The following is a 21,445-nucleotide window of genomic DNA, read 5'->3' as shown; positions in this document are numbered from 1 at the left end:
GTATTATATTCCAGATTTACTGAACCAGATTCTGTAGGTTGGAGGTCAGAACTCCTCATTTTTAACAAATAATCTCAGGTAATTCTTGTGAACTCTAAAGTCTGAGAACCACAAACCTATAGTACCTCAGCTGTAGGACAATTGTAGAACTATAATTATCTACAAATATGGAGAAAATCCTGTTTTCTGGCATCTGCTAATAAATTGATGGTTTCTCTCTGGCATTTTCAGAGTATGGAACATTATTGCAAAAGAACATTTCTAAAATACTTGCCTTAAAAAAGAAAGACAGACATACATGGAGTGTTGAGTATCCCTACACATGAGAGGCAATGTTCTAAGAACTTAAGATTTTTTTTTTAATGAACATGTACTGTCGAGTTAAGAAAAGGAAACATAGTTATAAGCATTAATAGTGAAGGGGTTATAGAAGAACTTTGTAAAGGTTACCTGGGGAGATAAAAAGGAAGGTGTCAATCTAACTGGGAGAAGTCAAGCTAGGAAAAGCTTCGTGAATGAAGTGGAACAGAATAATCTTTAAAAATGAGCAGATGTTTGACAGATATACAATGCAGACACAAGCAAAGCTTTCTACCTCATTAAAGTATCAAAGACACTATTAAAAATAGATGTTGTTTTTGCTCAGAATTCAGCCTGAAGTCCATTACTAAAGAACTTTTGAGAAAAATTATGATCTGATATTTAGGAAATATTTTTTCATCAGTATTCATCATCTACAGCATTTACCACAACTCAAACATGAGCAAGTGTAGAATGAATAAACACTTAAGTATATTAAAGCTGCTTTAGGAAGTATCACTATTGAATAAAACTAGTGGAGGTGATGGAATTCCAGTTGAGCTATTTCAAATCCTAAAGATGATGCTGTGAAAGTGCTGCACTCAATATGTCACCAAATTTGGAAACCTCAGCAGGGGCCACAGGACTGCAAAAGGTCAGTTTTCATTCCGATGAAAGAAAAGCAATGCCAAAGAATGTCAGACTATCACACTATTGTACTCATCTCACAGGCTAGCAAAGTAATGCTCAAAATTCTTCAAGCCAGGCTTCAACAGTATGCGAACCCAGAACTTCCAGATATTCAAGCTGGATTTAGAAAAGGCAGAGGAACCAGAGATCAAATTACCAACATCCATTGGATCATAGACAAAACCAGAAAATTCCAGAAAACATCTACTTCTGGTGGCTCAGATAGTAAAGCATCTGACTACAATGTGGGAGACCCAGGTTTGATCCCAGGGTTGGGAAGATACTCTGGAGAAGGAAATGGCAACCCACTCCAATACTCTTGCCTCGAAAATCCCACGGGTGGAGGAGCATGGTAGGCTACAACCCATGGGGTCACAAAGAGTCAGACATGACTGAGCAAATTCACTTTCATTTCTTTCTGCTTCATTGACTACGTTAAAGCCTTTGATTGTGTGGATCACAACAAACTCTGGAAAATTCTTCAAGAGATGGGAAAAGCAGACCACCTTACCTGCCTCCTGAGATAATTATGTGCAGGTCAAAAAGCAACAGTTAGAACCAGACATCAAACGACTGATTCCACTGAGAAAGGAGTACACCAAGGCTGCATATTGCCACTCCGCTTATTTAACTTATGTACAATACATCGCATGAAATACTAGGCTGGTTGAAGCGCAAGCCAGAATCAAGATTGCCGGGAGAAATATCAATAACCTCAGATATGCAGATGACACCACCCTCATAGCAGAAAGCAAAGAAGAACTAAAAAGCCTCTTGATAAAAGTGAAAGAGGAGAATGAAAAAGTTGGCTTAAAACTCAAACATTCAATAAACTAAGATCACGGCATCCAGTCCCATCTCTTCATGGCAAATAGTTGGGGAAACAATGGAAACAGTGACAGACTTTATTTTGGGGGGCTCCAAAATCACTGCAGATGGTGACTGCAGCCATGAAATTAAAAGATGCTTGCTCCTTGGAAGAAAAGCTATGACCAACCTAGACAGCATATTAAAAAGCAGAGACATTACATTGCCAACAAAGATCTGTACAGTCAGAGCTATGGTTTTTCCAGTAGTCATGTATGGATGTGAGAGTTGGACCATAAAGAAGGCTGAGTGCCAAAGAATTGATGCTTTTGAACTGTGGTGTTGGAGAAGACTCTTGAGAGTCCCTTGGACTGCAAGGAGATCAAACCAATCTATGGGAAATCAGTCCTGAATGTTCATTGGAAAGATTGATGCTGATGGTGAAGCTCCAATACTTTGGTCACCTGATGTGAAGAACTGACTCACTGAAAAAGACCCTGATGCTTGGAAGACTAAAGGCAGGATGAGAAGGGGATGACAGAGGATGAGATGGTTGGATGGCATCACCAACTCAATGGACATGAGTTTGAGCAAGCTTCAGGAGTTGGTGATGGACAGAGAAGCCTGGTGTGGTGCAGTCCATGGGGTAGCAAAGAGTCAGACATGACTGTGCAATTGAACTGAACTGAACTGATATAAAAGCTGAGTAGAAGCTTTAATGAATCAAATAATGGACAATAACTGGCTTTAAAAAATACGTTTCACATATTCAAAAATGATCAATATTGTCACACGCTTGAGCAAAATACTTCCTTGAACAACAGCAGCACTAAAAGGAGACAGAAAGTAAAGAAAGAAACAAATTATGCACACTTGCTATATGTCAGTTATTTGTTGTGACTTTTCAACATTCAATCAATGAACTACCAGAAATAGAGGAATTTTTATTGCAACTGCAACCTTTCAAATGACAAGGATTAACATTTGAGCACATTTTTACTATGACTAATAAAATCATTTAAACTAGTAGTAATGGCAATCTCCTCTTTACAATTGGTCACTTTGCTATAGTAAAAATGAATTAAAAAATTCTCAGTCTGTTCATGTCAGACATAGGTAGCATTTTATAAAAACCTTCTATTTCAAATATCCCTAAAAATCACTGTACTAATAGACAACATTTTTGGTGATTTGGTCATGCTATAAATGACTATTCTGTAATGCAAATAGGAAACCATCTGTGTTTATGAAATAAGCATGGTGGTATTCTCAACCATGGCCTAAATAACATCCAAAGTCCAGTGAACTTCTAAGAACTCCCATGAATTTATATGGCTTTTTTACAAGATATATATGTCTTAGCAGAAATCTAGCGCTCAAAGAACCTATGAAAAGATTGGGATGAAAACATATATTTAATTTTCTCTCCTTAATTACTTAAAGGGAGTTTTTATAGAACAGTAATAGCAAAATGAAGTCAAAATGAAATTATTATGAGAGATGTTAAAAGATGATTTGGAGAGTACAATCCTGCCAGTTTGTAGCAATATTTCTTATCAGCAATTATCTAGACATGCTGTTTAAAATCTAGTTAATTTCCACATTTTTGAAATTACAACATCCTCTCATACCTAATATTTATTTTTAACTTCATTAAATTCTCCCAACACATTTAAAAATATTCAATTAAATCACAGTCTTTCTTGGAACCACTGCTTCTAGGGAAAAATACAAAGTAGAGATTTCTTGATCTACTATTTTCTCCTCTTTGGCCATATGTTTTGCTACTTTATAGGCTTCCCAGGTAGCACTAGTGGTAAAGAACCTGCCTGCCCAAGGCAGGAGACCTAGTATATACTCTGTCATATATTAGATTTCTCTCAGTTACTTAAACCAGTCATACTCTTGTAAATGTCCCTGGCATACAGTATTCAATTAACATTGAATATACTTGTATAAAAGCACTCATCACACAATTTGGGGTTATCTTTTCATCTATTTTCCCCACTTATATTAGAAGCCTCTTGAAGGAAGGAAAAATCTGATTTATTTACTCTACAATGCTTACCACACAGGAGATGTGTTTCTGTTTTCTCTCCTTCTCTCTCTCCCTTCTTTCTTCTTTCCTTCCACTAACAAATACAGTATATAATAAATAAAGGAAAAGATATTAATCACATTATTTCTCTCAACTTCTAGCAGAAGATCTACTTTTAGCTCAACTTAATAGATTGTTTACAGGAAACAGTCCTTTTTCATATCTGGAAGCTGTTTTCCCTGAAGAACAAGTAACATTGACAAGGCCATAATTAGGCAAGTGAAAGAGAAAAGGCCCTGCCTGACTAGCTTAATCATTTAAATTACACCTAGAAAATAGATGACAGGCAATATAGCAAACTTACTTTCATATGTATTTTCCTCAATTTAGGAAATGAAGCCACTCACAGTTATAAGAATTGAGTAGATTTCTCAGGAATACATATCTACTAAGTGCCAGAATTTAGATTTAAATCTATGTCTACATATACCTATGGTATATTTTGTTGATATATGCCAGAAATCAACATAATATTATAAAGCAATTATCCTCCAATTAAAAATAAATAAATTTTTTTACAGAGTTAAAATAGAGTTACCATGCTGCTGCTGTGTTGCTTTAGTTGTGTCCAACTCTGTGCGACCCCATAGACAGCAGCCCATCAGGCTCCCCCGTCCCTGGGATTCTCCAGGCAAGAACACTGGAGTGGGTTGCCATTTCCTTCTCCAATGCAGGAAAGTGAAAAGTGAAAGTGAAGTCGCTCAGTCATGTCTGACTCTAGCGACCCCATGGACTGCAGCCCACCAGGCTCCTCCGTCTATGGGATTTTCCAGGCAAGAGTACTGGAGTGGGGTGCCATTGCCTTCTCTGAGAGTTACCATATGACCCTACAATTCTACTCTCAGTTATATACCCAAAAGAACTAAAAATATATTCATTGAAAAATGTGTACACATACATTCATGACACTACTATTCACTGTAGCCATAAAGTGGGAACAGCCTAAATGCCCTTCAACTGATAAATGAATAAATAAAATGTAGTATATCCATACAATGAAATATTATTCAGCAATAAAAAGTACTGATATATGCTAAAACATGGATAGACCTTGAAAGCATTATGCTTAGTAAAAGAAGCCAGCTAGAAAAGGACACATTGTGTGATTCCATTTCTATGAAATGTCCAGTATAGGCAAAGTCATAGAGACAGACTATTTCCTAACTAAGTGGTTAGGAAATGGGAGGAACAATTAAGAGTTGTATTTGGGAGTGATGAAATTGTTCTAGAATTCAGTAAATGTGATGGTTGCACAGATAATGAGTACAATAAAAACAACAAAAAAGATTGTATACTTTTAAAAGGTGAATTTTATCATATGATATTGCTTATATGTGGAATCTAAAAAAATAATCAAATGAAATTACAAAACAGTATTAGAGTCACAGATATAGAAAACAAACTTGTGGTTACAAGTTGAGGGAAACAGTGGAGGGATAAATTGAGAGACTGAGATTGATGTATACATACTACTATATATTCCCTGGTGGCTCAGAGGTTAAAGCATCTGCCTCCAATGTGGGAGACCTGGGTTCAATGCCTGGGTTGGGAAGATCCCCTGGAGAAGGAAATGGCAACCCACTCCAGTACTCTTGCCTGGAGAATCCCATGGATGGAGATCCCTGGTAGGCTACAGTCCTTGGGGTCACAAAGAGTCGGACACGACTGAGCGACTTCACTCACTCACTCACTCATATACAAAATAGATAACTGAAACAGTTCCCTCTACTGTTAGCAGAGGGAAGTCTACTTAAGACTCAATAATGACCTATAAGGAAAAGGGATCTAAAAAAGACTGAATATATGTACATGCATAACTGATACACTTCGCAGTACAGCAGAAACTAATACAACATTGTAAATCAACTATACGCCAATAAAATTTATTTTTTAAAAAGATGAATTTTCTGTAATAAATATATCTCAATTTTTTAAAACTATGTTGTTGAACATCTAGTACTATATTCTTTCCAGCACAAGCAGACATGCTATATATTATATTGAAAAGCTGTAACAAACAATGAAAGTGAGAGAGTTTTTTAGCACTTAAATTTTATAAAAACAACTTAGTGCCAAATTTAATTGAAATATTTTACAATCCCAATAATAGCCAAAAATATTTTACATATAAAGTAAAAAATCTATAGGGAAATATCAAGTGTATATTTTATGATGTCATTGGTGCATAGTTGCAAATAATTTATATTATTTTTTTAATAGTGGTTTCATTTAGAAACAAAAACATCTTCTAAAAGTATTTGAAAGATTGATAATACTCAGTACAAGGGAGGATGAAAAGCAAAAATGTTAGTCACTCAGTCACATTCGACTCTTTGCTACACCATGGACTAACTGTGGCCCACCAGTTTCCTCTGATCATGGAATTCTCCAGGCAAGAATACTGGAGTGGGTAGCCATCCCACTTCTCCAAGGGATTTTTCCAACCCAGGGATCAACCCGGGTCTTCTGCATTGCAGGAGGATTCTTTACCTTCCGAGCCACTTGAGGGAAGCCCATAAGGGAGGATATGCAACAGAGAACATTCTTATTCATGTTACTAAGATTATAAATTGCTATAATGTCTTTGAAGAACAATTTGGAAATACTGATACTCTACAAAAGATGTAACTTTTTGCTAGGAATTTCACTCTAGAAATGTATTAGCGAAGTATTCTAAGGAATGTACAAAAGTACATGTAGAATGGTATTCTTTTGGCATTCTTTAAAAAATAATTACAAATAAAGCAAAGATCCGATAAGGGTGACATAAATAAACTGTGTTCCACGCAGAGGGACAGCATGCAAATATGAAAAAAAGATGTGTTAGCACTACAATGTGTGAAAATAAAAGTTGGCCAAGAGAAAAAAAAGTGATAGAGCACTATACATAATATGATGCATTTTGAAATCTTTTAAAATATATACAAAATATTAAGAATAGTCAGCTCTGTCAGTGGATTTAAAAGAATGAAAAGAGAATCATCATTAAAAATCATATACATATTAAAAATATAGTATGAGATTATTTTTAAGAACAATGTCCAATACATTTGACAATTTAGGTGGGCAAACTCCTAGACAAGTCCAACTTACAAAAAATATTAAATAATACATAGAAAATATGAATAGACATAAAGTAACTGAATTTTTCATAATATATAAAGTAACTGAACTTCTAGTTTAAAATATTGCCAGAGAAAATTTTCTAGTGCCAAATGTCTTCAATAGTTGATTCTACAGAAAATTAAAATGTATCATTCACAAACTCTTACCAGAATAAAAAAAGGTAATATATCTCATGAGTCCAACCAATGTAAATTTGACATCACCTTAGCCTGAAAAAAGTTATCTACAAAAAAAATCTGATACTTAAAGATGAACTTTTGAGAAATTTTCTTATGAGATAAAGAATGAGTCAATTAACATCATTTCTACTCACCACTTTCCTAGAGCTCTTAGTCAGCATAATAAGTTAAGATGTTTAATAAGTTACAAAGAATGGATAAGAGAAAAATAAACTCATTATTCTCAAATGAATTATTCCCAAAAGAGTCTCTCAGACTCTTTGCCATCTAAGCCACCAGGGAAAAGATTTGCAAATATTTTCTAAGCACTCAAATTCAAAATATATTAATATAAGGAACCACTTATTAATCAATAAACAAAAGACAGATAACAGTAAAGTGGACAAAATCTTTGAATGGTACTCTAAAGCATCATTGCCTTCCCAGGTGTCTCAGTGGCAAAGAGTCTGCCTGACAATGCAGGAGACAAAGGTTCGATCACTCAGTAAGGAAGGTCCCTGGAAAAGAAAATAGCAACCTATTCCAGTATTCTTTCCTGGGAAACCCCATAGACAGAGAAGTCTGACAGGATTACAGCCCATAGGGTCTAAAAGAGTCAGACATGACTTAGTGACTAAAAACCAATAAAATCAAAACACCATATTCAAACAGCCTATATATATAAATATATATAGGCGTTTAATAACATATTAATGAAAAATGCAAATTAAAACCATAATGAGACATCCATCTCCACACTTTCCCACCTACTATAATAGTTTAAGTTAAAAAGACTATTAAAACCAACTGAAGGAAAAGCTAATGAGTAACTTGGAATCTCACACACCAAAGGCTGAACTGGAAGTTGGCTCAACCCCTTGGGAAAATCTAGGAATTTCTACTAATCATTAGTCATTGATTCAGCAACTTAACCTTAGGTTCAGTTCAGTCACTGAGTCATGTCCAACTCTTTGTGACCCTATGGACTGCAGCACACCAGGCATTCCTGTCCATCGCCAACTCCCACAGTTTACTCAAACTCATGTCCATTGACTCGGTGATGTTATCCAGCCATCTCATCCTCTGTCATCCCCTTCGCCTACTGCCTTCAATCTTTCCCAGTATCAGGGTCTTTTCTAGAGAGTCAGTTCTTCTCATCAGGTAGCCAAAGTATTGGAGTTTCAGCTTCAGCATCAGTCCTTCCAATGAATATTCAGGACTGATTTCCTCTAGGATGGACTGGCTGGATCTCCTTGCAGTGCAAGGGACTCTCAAGAGTCTTCTCCAACACCACAGTTCAAAAGCATCAATTTTTCGGTGCTCACATCCATATATGACTACTGCATAAATGCTTTAACTAGACGAACATTTGTGGGCAAAGTATTGTCTCTACTTTTTAATATGCTGTCTATGGTGGTCATAACTTTTCTTCCAAGGAGCAAGGCTTTTCATTTCATGGCTGCACTAACCATCTGCAGTGATCTTGGAGCCCCCAAAAATAAATTCTGACACCATTTCCACTGTTTCCCCATCAATTTCCCATGAAGTGATGGGACCAGATACCATGGTCTTAGTTTTCTGAATGTTGAGCTTTAAGCCAACCTTTTCACTCTCCTCTTTCACTTTCATCAAGAGGCTCTTTAGTTCTTCTTTGCTTTCTGTCTTAAGGGTGGTGCCATCTGCATATCTGAGGTTATTGATATTTCTCCCAGCAATCTTGATTCCAGCTTGGGCTTCATCCAGTCCAACATTTTGCATGATGTACTCTGCATATAAGTTAAATAAGCATGGTGACAATATACAGCCTTGATGTACTCCTTTCCCAATTAGTAACCAGTCTGTTGTTTCATGTCCAGTTCTAACTGTTGCTTCTTGACCTGCATACAGATTTCTCAATAGGCAGGTAAAGGTGGTCTGCTATTCCCATCTCTTGAAGAATTTCTGCAGTTTGTTGTGATCCACAGAGTCAAAGGCTTTGGTATAATCAATAAAGTAGAAGTAGACGTTTTCCTGGAACTCTCTTGGTTTTTCAATTAACCAACAGATGTTGGTAATTTGATCTCTGGTTCCTCTACATATTCTAAATCCAGCTTGAACATCTGGAAGTTCAAAGTTCACATACTGTTGAAGCTTGGCTTGGAGAACTTTGAGCATTACTTTGCTAGCATGTGAGATAAATGCAATTGTGCGGTGGTTTGAGCATTCTTTGACATTGCCTTTCTTTGGGATTGGAATGAAAACTGACCTTTTCCAGTCCTGTGGCCACTGCTGAGGTTGCTGGCATATTGAGTGCAGCACTTTCACAGCATCATCTTTTAGGATTTGAAAGAGCTCAACTGGAATTCCATCACCTCCACATGCTTTGTTCATAGTGATGCTTCTTAAGGCCCACTTGACTTCACATTCCAGGATGTCTGGCTCTAGGTTGATGATCACACCATCATGATTATCTGGGTCATGAAGATCTTTTTGTATAGTTCTTCCGTGTATTCTTGCCACCTCTCAATATCTTCTGCTTCTGTTAGGTCTATAACATTTTTGTCCTTTATTGGGCCCATCTTTGCATGAAATATTCCCTTGGTATCTCTGATTTTCTTGAAGAGCTCTCTAGTCTTTCCCATTCTATTGTTTTCCTCAATTTCTTTACATGGATCACTGAGGAAGGCTTTCTTATCTCTCCTGCTATTCTTTGGAACTCTGCATTCAAATGGGTATATCTTTCCTTTTCTCCTTTGTCTTTCAAATCTCTTCTATTCACAGCTATTTGTAAGGCCTCCTCAGACAATCATTTTGCCTTTTTTGCATTTTTTTTCCTTGGGGATGGTCTTGATCTCTGCCTCTTGACAATGTCATAAACCTCTGTCCATAGTTCTGCAGGCAGTCTGTCTATCAGATCTAATCCCTTCCACTGTATAATCATAAGGGATTTGATTTAGGTCATACCTGAATGGTCTGATGATTTTCCCTACTTTCTTCAATTTAAGTCTGAATTTGGCAATAAGGAGTCGTGGTCTGTGCCACAGTCAGCTCCCTGTCTTGTTTTTGCTGACTGTATAGAACTTCTCCATTTTTGGTTGCAAAGAATATAATCAATCTGATTTTGGTATTGACCATCTGGTGATGTCCACATGTAAAGCCTTCTCTTGTGTTGTTGGAAGAGGGTGTTTGCTATGATCAGTGCATTCTCTTGGCAAAACTCTATTAGCCATTGACTTGCTTCATTTCGTACTCCAAGGCCAAATTTGCCTGTTACTCCAGGTATCTCTTGACATCCTACTTTTGCATTCCAGTCCCCTATTAATGAAAAGGACATCTTTTGGGGGTGTTAGTTCTAGAAAGTCTTGTAGCTCTTCATAGAACCATTCAACTGCAACTTCTTCAGCATTACTGGTTGGGGCACAGACTTGGATTGCTCTGATATTGAATGGTTTGCCTTGGAAACGAACAGAGATCATGCTGTTGTTTTTGAGACTGCATCGAAGTACTGCATTTTGGACTCTTGTTGACTATGATGGCTACTCCATTTCTTCTAAGGGATTCTTGATGACAGTAGTATATATAATGGTCATCTGAGTTAATTCACCCATTCCAGTGTATTTTAGTTCACTGAATCCTAAAATGTCAATGTTCACTCTTGCCATCCCGTTTGACCACTTCCAATTTGCCTTGATTCATCGACCTAGCATTCCAGTTTCCTATGCAATATTGCTCTTTACAGCATCAGACTTTACTTCCATCACCAGGCACATCCACAATTGGGTGTTGTTTTTTCACTGGCTCCATTTCTTTATTCTTTCTGAAGTTATTTCTCCAGTGATTTCCAGTAGCATATTGGGCACCTACCAACCTGGTGAGTTCATCTTTCAGTGTCCTATCTTTTTTGCCTTTTCATACTGTTCATTGGGTTCTCAAGGCAAGAATATTGAAGTGGTTTGCCTTTCCCTTCTCCAGTTCACCACGTTTTTTCAGAACTCTCCACCATGACCCATCCATCTTGGGTTTTTTAGAGTTTTCTTTGCTGGGTCTTTCTGACTGCCACCCCATTGGTGCATAAAACTGATAGACAAAGAAGGGAAGCTTAGGGGAAAAAATCTATTGAAGTACAGGCTGTGCGGCAGCGATATGGTACAGAAGCGGCTTTGGGGAGATACCCCATGTCCAAGGGCAGAGAAGCCCCAGCAAGATGGTAGGTGCTGGAGCAGCGGTTGCGTCGCACTCAAGCAACTGTGAGGAGATACCCCACATCCAAGAACAAAGGAGAAGCCCCAGAAAGACAGTAGAAGGGGTGAAATCACGTTTAGAATCAAACCCCATACCCGCTAGAAACGGTCAGAGGGCTCAAACAAACCTTGTGCACACCAGGACCCAGAGACCCCACAAAGACTGAGACAGAACTGTGTTTGAGCATTCCCTGTGGAGGTATGGGTCAGCAGTGGACTGCTGCAGGGCCAACGGCTCTGGGTGCAGCAGACTTGGATATAGCATAAGCCTTCTCAGAGGAGGTCGCCATTAACCCCACCATAGAGCCACCAGAACTTATACAGGACTGGGAAATGGTCTCTTGGAGGGCACAAACAGAACCTCGTGTGCACCAGGACTCAGTAGAAAGGAATACCGACCCCACAAAAGACTGACCCAGACTTGCCCGTAACTGTCCAGGAGTCTCTCGCGGAGGTGTGGGTTGGTGATGACCTGATGTGGGTTGGGGGCACTGAGTGTAGCATTGCATGCATGGGACCTTTTAAAGGAGGTCGCCATTATCTTCATTACCTCCAGCAAAGTTTGGCCCCAGGTAAATAACAGGGAGGTAACACAGCTCCATCCATCAAAAGAAAATTGCATTAAAGATTTACTGAACATGGCCCCCCGCCCATCAGAACAAGACCTAATTTCCCCCTCAGTCAGTTTCTCCCATCAGGAAGCTTCCATAAGCCTCTTACCCTTCTCCATCAGAAGGCAGACAGAATGAAAACCACAATCACAGGAAACTAATCTTAGGTATATCTTAGCAAAAAATGCATATATATACATGCACTACAAAAGGCATATAAAAGGATGTATGATTATAAGAAAACTATTACACAAAACTGAAAACAACCTAGACATCTAACAGGTAGAAGAGATAGGTCTGTGTTGGAGTACAATGGAATTTTACAGAACAACAAAAATGAATTATTATTACATTCAAAACATGGATATATCTCAAAAAAAAGACTGAGCAAAAGAAATTTGATACAAAAAAAGTCACATATGGTATGATTCTGTCTATACAAATTTCAAAAACAGGCAGAACAATTCTATGGTCTTGAAGTTAGAATTAGTGATTACTTTTGTGAAAGAACAAGGTGGTAATGATTGCTGGAAGAGGCGGTTTTGGGTATTGACAAAGTTCTTTATTCAGAACTGAATCTTGATATCATGACTCTTTTCTGTGTGATTTGCTATATTTCTGTTATTCCAACAAAAGTTTTTTTTTTTTTTTAATGAAAGCAATGCAATGTTTTATTAAAAGTAGATGTCTTAGTTTCATCATCATTCCAAATAATTTTGGGGGGAAAAAAGTGAGTTAATTTTCTAGCACCAAAAAATATCTTCATGACCCAGATAACCATGATGGTGTGATCACTCACATAGAGCCAGACATCCTGGAATGCAAAGTCAAGTGGGCCTTAGGAAACATTTCTATGAACAAAGCTAGTAGAGGTGATGGAATTCTAGTTGAGTTCTTTCAAATCCTGAAAGATGATGCTGTGAAAATGCTGCACTCAATATGCCAGCAAATTTGGAAAACTCAGCAGTGGCCACAGGACTGGAAAAGGTCAGTTTTCATTCCAATCCCAAAGAAAGGCAATGCCAAAGAATGTTCAAACTACCGCACAATTGCACTCATCTCACACACTAGCAAAGTAATGCTCAAAATTCTCCAAGCCAGGCTTCAGTAGTACATGAACCATGAACTTCCAGATGTTCAAGCTGAATTTAGAAAAGGCAGAGAGGAACCAGAGATCAAATTGCCAACATCTGTTGGATCATTGAAAAAGCAAGAGAGTTACAGGAAAATGTCTATTTCTGCTCCACTGACTACACCAAAGACTTTGACTATTGACTGTGTGCATCACAACAAACTGTGGAAAATTCTTCAAGAGATAGGAATACCAGACCACCAGACCTGCCTCTTGAGAAATCTGTATGCAGGTCAAGAAGCAACAGTTAGAACTGGACATGGAACAACAGACTGGTTCCAAATAGGAAAAGGAGTATGTCCAGGCTGTATATTGTCACTCTGTTTATTTAACTTATATGCAGAATACATCATGTGAAATGTTGGACTGGATGAAGCCCAAGCTGGAATCAAGATTGCTGGGAGAAATATCAATAACCTCAGATATGCAAATGACACCACCCTCGGCAGAAAGTGTAGAAGAACTAAAGAGTCTCTTGATGAAAGTGAAAGAGGAGAGTGAAAAAGTTGGCTTAAAACTCAACATTCAGAAAACGAAGATCATGGCATCCGGTCCTGTCACTTCATGGCAAACAGAGGGAGAAACAATGGAAACAGTGAAAGACTTTATTTTTGGGGGCTCCAAAATCACTGCAGATGGTGGCTGCAGCCATAAAATTAAAAGATGCTTGCTCCTTGGAACGAAAGCTATGATCAATCTAGACAGCATATTAAAAAGCAGAGACGTTACTTTGCCAACAAAGTTCTATCTAGTCAAAGGTATGGTTTTTTTTCAGTAGTCATGTATGGATTGTGAGAGTTTGACCATAAAGAAAGTTGAGTGCCAAAGAATTGATGCCTTTGAACTGTGGTGTTGGAGAAGACTCTTGAGAGTCCCTTGGACTGCAAGGAGATTCGAACAGTGTATCCTAAAGAAATCAGTTCTGAATATTCATTGGAAGGACTGATGCTGAAGCTGAAACTCCAACACTATGGCCACCTGATGAGAAAAACTGACTCACTAGAAAAGACCCCGATATTGGGAAAGATTGAAAGCAGGAGGGGAAGGGGATGACAGAGGATGAGATGGTTGGATGGCATCACCAACCTAATGGACATGAGTTTGAATAAGCTCCAGGAGTTGGTGATGGACAGGGAAGCCTGGCGTGCTGCAGCCCATGGGGTCATAAAGAGTCGGACATGACTGAGCAACTGAACTGAACTGAACTGAACTGATGCTTTACAAACTTCCAGAGTCCATACCAATCAAAGGTTTTTTATTAAGTGAAGAGAAAGAGAATTCAATTTACCAGTATTTAGTTCATCACAGCTAAACTTATATATCTACATTATCCATGTAACTATACATTTATTCCTTCTTCTAAAATGGAGAATTAAGAATTACCTACTGATTTAGCATTTGTGTTACTCAATGTCCTAAGCATGCCTTATCTTGACAAACAATTGAGTGAGAGTTGCTGTGTCATGTCCAACTCTCTGTGACCCCATGGACTATGCTGCTGCAGCTGCCAAGTCACTTCAGTCGTGTCCAACTCTGTGGGACCCCATGGACTGCAGCCTACCAGGCTTCTCCATCCATGGGATTCTCCATGCAAGAACACTGGAGTGGGTTGCCATTTCCTTCTCAAATGCATGAAAGTGGAAAGTGAAAGTGAAGTCACTCAGTCGTGTCTGACTCTTAGTGACCCCATGGACTGCAGCCCACCAGGCTCCTCCATCCATGGGATTTTCCGGGCAACAGTACTGGAGTGGGGTGCCATTGCCTTCTCCCTCCCATGGACTATACAGTTGATGAAATTCTCTAGGCCAGAATACTGGAATGGGTAGCCTTTCCCTCTTCAGAGGATCTTCCCAATCCAGGGATTGAACCCAGGTCTCCTGCATTTTAGGTGGATTCTTTATCAGCTGAGCCACAAGGGAAGCCCAAGAATACTAGAGTGGGTAACCTATCCCTTCTCCAGTAGATCTTCCCAACCCAGGCATCAAACCAGGGTCTCCTGCATTGCAGGTGGATTCTTTACCAACTGAGCCATCAGGGAAGCCCTATCTTGACAAATTACTTATTAAAAGATTCTTTATCTGTCTTGCTGTATAAATCAACAAACCCAGCAGTCATTGAAAAATTAAGAAGATTGACATAGCTTCTAGTTTTATTTCTTATTTCCAAGGTAGAAATATAAATCTGTAATCTTCTGACATCTTAAAAAGGTACTTAGTCTTAACCTTCTTTAAATTCATTTATTCAGAAATATACATCAGTGTCTTCACTGGGCCCAAAGAGGAATAAGGCATTGGCCCTGTCCTCAAGGGTTTACAATAGGGGTAACAAGCAAGTAAATAGTCAGTTATAATACAGTATTGTAAGTTCTATGGTTAGGATACCCACAGGTTATTATGAATGCACTGAATAAGAGTTAAAACTTAGCCTGGAAATTTTGGAAAGTCTTCCTTAAGATGGTGGCAGCTGACCTGAGCCTTAAAGAGGTGAGGCAAACAACTACATGGCAGACAAGGAGACAGAAAATGTCTGGCAGGAAATAGAATATGGAGGGGAAGTGGAGTTTGGGAAAATAGAGGAAGAATATATAAATAAGATGAAATACTAAAAGTTTAGTATGATTGGCACTGTGGAATATTGGAGATGGAAGAAACTGGAATGATGAGGAAATGAATTTATCGAAGTAAACAAGGACCACTTAAAAATGACATTAGGTCCTTAATTAAGAAAAAGACTTAAAGAACTTCAGGCAGTTTGTTATTTAAGAAAGAGAGAGAAAAAACTCTACCAAAAATTTTTCAGCAGAGGAGGTACCTGTTGAGATTGGTTTCAGAAAGAGAACTGATAGTGCAGAGAATATGCTTGAGAAGACTACAGGACAGTGGGACTGAAGTAGGGGCTCTGAACTCTGAACATCCTCAGAATATCCTCATTTCCTACATAGGAAACAAAGGTTTAAAGAAATTAAGTGACTTGCCCTGAATCACACAGTTTGTAAGTGGCTGAGCTAGGTCTCAAGCAAAGCTCTGAATATTCTAAAATGTGTGCTTTCAAGGACCTTAGAAAATGCCTCTGAGGAAAAGAAATGAATGTGACAAACCCTAAGCACTTAGAGAATAGCAACAAACAAAACAATGTAGGAAAAGCAATGACAGAGTCAAGTCTACATCATCAAAATCAAGTACAGGGGTGAGCAATTATCCAGTGAATTAAGGACCATCTGGATAATCCTGGCAAAAGCAGATTTAGTGTCTGAGTCATTCAGATAATTGTGCAAACAATGTGCCCTTCTCTGGCTGAGTAACCTGGTCATTAATATCTTCCATAGTACATTCTGCCCTGTGGCACTTTTGAAATGGACAATGGTAGCTCAGAAAGAATTAAGGTACTATTCACTTCATGGGAAAGCCACATAAATAATAATGGGATCTCAACAGACTGTGAGCGTATTTTACACATCCCCAAGAGAGGCATTTCACACAGAGATACATGATATACATAAGCCAAATCCCACTTCAAAGAAGGAAAAATTTCAGCAAAAGCACTCTCAATGCATGTTGTTATATTCAATTCTTTGCAGGTAGCAGAAAGTTTTATGGGCCTTAAAGCAATGAAAAATATCACTGCAAATAGATTTATAGATTAAATTACAGTAAGGTTATAAATTTCTGTATGTTCAACATAAAAAAAGAAAGGGGAAAAAAACAGGGTGAGGAAAATTTTCAGTTTATATCAGATTTGTTATTATATGAAGAAACTATGAATACCTCAACAGAGAAATAGTCAAGTAAAATCCACAAATAAAAAAATACAAAGAGAAGATAAAGGTTTGAGAAGTGAAAATATGTCAAACTCATTCAGAATCATAGAGACACAACTCAAAGAATGATTAGATATATAATTTTGACTACAAAATAGTCACAGTTGTTTTAACCATAATACCAAGTGTTATGAGATTACAGCCAATCAGTTTAAACTGAGTATCAATTTGTGCATGTTTTTTTTTGTTTTGTTTTTTGGTTTTTTTTGTAAGAGCAATTTTGGAAGTAGCATTTACAGTCTGGAAATATTTATACATTTGATCCAATAACATCTAAGAAGTTATAGTAAAGAAATGATCTGAAAGGTAAAGACTAATGAGTATCTACGTTTATTTCCGCAAGTGTGAAAAACGAAACTATCTAAAGGCTTTGTTACAAAAAAAAAAAAAAAGCCATAAAAGAACATGCTTAGTAAGAATATTAAATGAAATAAATGAATATTTATGGTGTGTTGTTATGCTAGAAAAAAGCTGAATGCCAAAATGCATATTCACTGTAAATTCAGATCTGTAAATTTAAAATATGTATGCATATTCATAAAAATAAAACTATAAGGTTGATAGTAGATCTCTGTGCATGATGATACTATCTTGATTTCCAATTTTTCTTGAATGATCCTGTATTTCCTTATAACTATAAAAAGCTATAATTTAACATTTAAATTTAATACTAAATGAATATTCTTTCAAATACAATTTTATACAGCAAGTCATTTAGACAACCATAGTGAAATAATGCCCCATCCTCCATCTGCTATATTTCCAAGTTCATACAACTGGTATTTCCTGTTCTAAGGATTTGAACCCACGTATTCTTGCTCCAAAGCCAGTGCTCTTCAAGATACAAATTAAAAGCACAGTGAAAAACTCAAAGCAGAGTTGAATCAATAAGGAACATTAAAAATACATTATATCAATAATAATATTTGGCATCTCAGATTTAAGCAGAGAAACTTATACACAGGGATATTTGATAACTGCACTAATGGAGTCATGCAATGACAGATGAAACTGGTATTAAGGAAAACAGAAAAATACAAATTAGATTTAGAATAGAAATGAAATAAATTAAACTGAATAGATGGTGGGCATCTGGAAGTAGACAAAAGAAAAAAAAAATGATCACAAATCAGAAAAGCCTAGAAAACTGCAGTATCCTTTGCTAAAAGCCAGTTTAAGGATGAAGATTATTGATGGCGGAAAAGTGAAAAAAAAATTTGTTTTCTCTAAATACATTATCATTACTATAAACAGTATTTCTTCTTCTAGTAGCTACTGTCTCAATTTCAAGGAGGAGATGGACAATATGGCAGAAATGTCAGATTAAAAGAGAATAAAATGAATGCACCACTAAAAAAAAATTGAAGACTGGCCTTGAGGAAGGACTTACTGATGACTTAAAGAGGATAAGTTCTAGATATGACACAGACCATGGCCAATTTATCATTAGAAATGGATGGACCTTGTTGATCTCTTTTTTAATAATGCATGTGGGATGGCATGTTTTGCGTGGAGAAATATGGATTATCTATTTTTCAACTTTGTCTCAAGGGGAAGAAGATATCAGAGAATCCATAGAATAATATGTACATCTTCATAACCTCTACTGGAAAATAGAATCATTCTGTGGAAGAATATAGAAACGTCTCATGTCATTCATTCCTCCCCATGGAGAGAATAATGGAGTCAAAGAAGTTTCCAAAATTAGTTCCCAACACAGAGCCTTCTATCAATTAATAGATTACCCCAAACCACTGCTGCATTCATCCAAACAATTCCTTATGATGATATTTCCTCAGTAAGAATCTTTGAGCCTCCTTTGAACTGTGTTCATCTTGATGTATACACAAATTATGTATATATGGTCTTTTTCTACAAAGTACATACTAATTAGAAGACAAATCAGACATACAAATAATAATAATTAAACCAATCAAATGATACTTAGTGTCTGAATAACTGAATAACCTTGGCCTATCTTGTTTTTCTTTAACTTTTTATTTTATATTGCCGTGTAGCTGATTAACAATGCTGTGATAGTTTCAGGTGGCACAGCAAAGGGACTCAGCTACACATATCCATTCTCCCGCCAGTATGCCCTCCCATCCAACCTTGGCCTATACTGTTAGTGATAACAATATTGATCAAGTTTTGTTACCAGGACCAATAAACCATGGGACACTGAAGTATTCTATTTGATGGCAAACTGCTATGCAATTAATTCACAGTAGGTTTTCAAATGTTAGGGTTGAAATAGTGGATTTGGGGAAGATTTTAAACAAATTATTTCTGTCCTCAAAATCTTAGTTTACTCATCTAAGAAAATGGAAAGGTTATCACCAAAATTAAATAATTCCCGTCAATGGAGAAATAAATGCAAAGAAAGTCCATGTAGTGCAAATAGATTTGATATAAAACAACAGCAAAAGTTTAAATATCAAATCTATAAGTAAAATTTGTACAAAAAATATATCAAAATTACCTTCTGAGGTTCTAAAGGTCCCTTAGTTTTATATCCTATAAAATGTGTGGATCAATTCCCCCAGATTCCAAATACTGTCAACTGCAACTTACCAAATAAATTTACCATCAAACAATCAAGATACAGACACAAGCATCCCAGATATGATTCATATTTATTTGATATGTATGCTACATTTCATGCTGATAAGCTACACTGTGAAGCTGAAAATGCAGGGAAATGGATGAAGATCAAACAGCACTCCAAGAATGTATTCAAAATAATATTTGGAAATATTGATCTTCATGGGCAACACAAAAATATTATTTTATGCAAGGTTTCCTCAGTCTGAGTGCATCTTCTCTGGCTTTTCCCCCAATGGAGAATTTGATTCCCTCTTTCCCCTCCCACTCAGTGTTTCCAGATTGCTTCAGAAGGCCAAGCCAGCCTGCTCAGCAGCCGGCAAACAGGGCTGGGTGTGCAGGAGCTATATATAGCTCCACCTTGGAGATATGCACACACAAGTATATGTACAAATGCCCATGCTGGATGGGGCATGAATAAATAGGAAGAGGTTACAGCTTCTCCCATCTTCCTTCTTCCCATCACCCGAATGTTTGAGTAATTTTCAAAGCAGGGTGTCATCAGACCCTGGTAGTGATGCAGCGTCCAATTTCTCTGCAATTCTTCTGCTTACTGATTCCAGCAATCTGACTCTAGCAGGAACCGGCACTGGGCCAACACCTACTACCCAGATGTGGTCAGCCAGGGAGGCTGCCTTGCAGCCCCTGGGAGCCATCCTGGCACAATTACTTAACTCTCTGGGAATCCCCCAGGATAAACCCATCTTTTAAAAACTAGGATAGACAACGCCACGCTAGGAGAGAAGAGGCCAAGCCTTCCCTGCCTCTCCCCTCCTCAAGTCTGCAGCAAATAGGGGAGAAGGACTGATGTCTTCTCAATGAAGATGTAATTAATTGGAAAATGCCCCTCGAGTTGCAGGTTTTTTCCCCAACCCCCCACTCCTCAAGGGCCAGGGAGAAAACAAGTCCCCTTTCCTCGCAGCGCAACCATTCCCAGTTTTTCAGGGTTGTGCTAGTCTAGAGACAAGGTAGGAGAGAGGAATTGAGCGGGTGCGGACAGGCGTGGGGAGGAGCAGACGCTCATCTCAGTTTAGGAAGACCTGGGTTACCGGCTGCTGACATGTCTGCTCCCCCAGACCCTCCCCCGCCCCGGGCGACTTGGCACCTCTTGGGCTCATCGCCCGCTGTGTCGGCCGCAGCCTCTGAGAGGAAAGTTGACGAGAGGAGACGGGGGCTCTGTCCCCTTTCCCAAGGCACTACCGCCTGCCCTGCCCGTCACCCCGGGCTCCCGGAGCCCGCACCCCTCCTTCCCAGTACGACACTCCCTTCACCCAGCCCTTCCTGCCGTCCTTCTCAACGAGAGCTGCGGAGACCGCAGGAGATCTGGGGGTGACGAGGGCGGGGCGGGGCTGGGGGAAGGGGAAGGGAGGCAACAGCCGCAGGAAAATACGCATTCTTTATTCTGTCTGCAAAGAAGGGAAAGTCCTGCCTCCTACCTGTTCCCTGCTTCTGCTCGCCTCGGCGTGGCACAGCTGGACCATAACCTACAGGTTTCCCACTTCCGCCGCAAACACCTGGGAGCGCATCTCCCCACCCGGCGCCCCTACTCGCCTCGGCCGAGCCCACCCCAGCTACTTGACAGCAGAAGCCGGGCCTTTTAGAGCGGTTATTGGAGCGGCAAGGAAAGTGGGGCGGGCACTAGAGAGAAAGCCGCGTGTCTGATTGGGCAAACGGGATGTCACTCATCCCAGGACCAGGGCTTGCTGCGGAACAGGGTAGCTGCTGCTAGACCCAACCGCAAGGGTCTCTGCAGTCCCTGGAACCAAACCCTGCAGCCACTGGATCCGTGACCCCCAAGAGGAGGAAACTGGTTTGTTGACTTGTCATCTGAGACCCCAGGAGGGAGGGTGGGACCAGGCAGAACCAGACACCCAGTACTTTC

The 21,445-nt window shown here is 38.7% G+C and overlaps 1 protein-coding gene across 2 annotated transcripts in view; it reads right to left on the bottom strand.

The window, feature by feature from the left end:
* Window positions 1–21,135, bottom strand: part of CNTN1 (contactin 1) — a 430,610-nt gene extending 409,475 nt beyond the window's left edge. For both annotated transcript variants that reach the window (XM_005896820.3, XM_005896822.2), the window contains exon 1: window positions 21,000–21,135. The gene's annotated coding sequence lies outside the window, so the exon portion shown is untranslated. The remainder of the gene's footprint in view (window positions 1–20,999) is intronic.
* Window positions 21,136–21,445: the final 310 nt, after the last annotated feature.

This window comes from Bos mutus, chromosome 5 (assembly GCF_027580195.1).
Source record: "Bos mutus isolate GX-2022 chromosome 5, NWIPB_WYAK_1.1, whole genome shotgun sequence".
Lineage (NCBI taxonomy): Eukaryota > Metazoa > Chordata > Mammalia > Artiodactyla > Bovidae > Bos > Bos mutus.
This window is presented reverse-complemented; position numbering and strand designations above follow the sequence as displayed.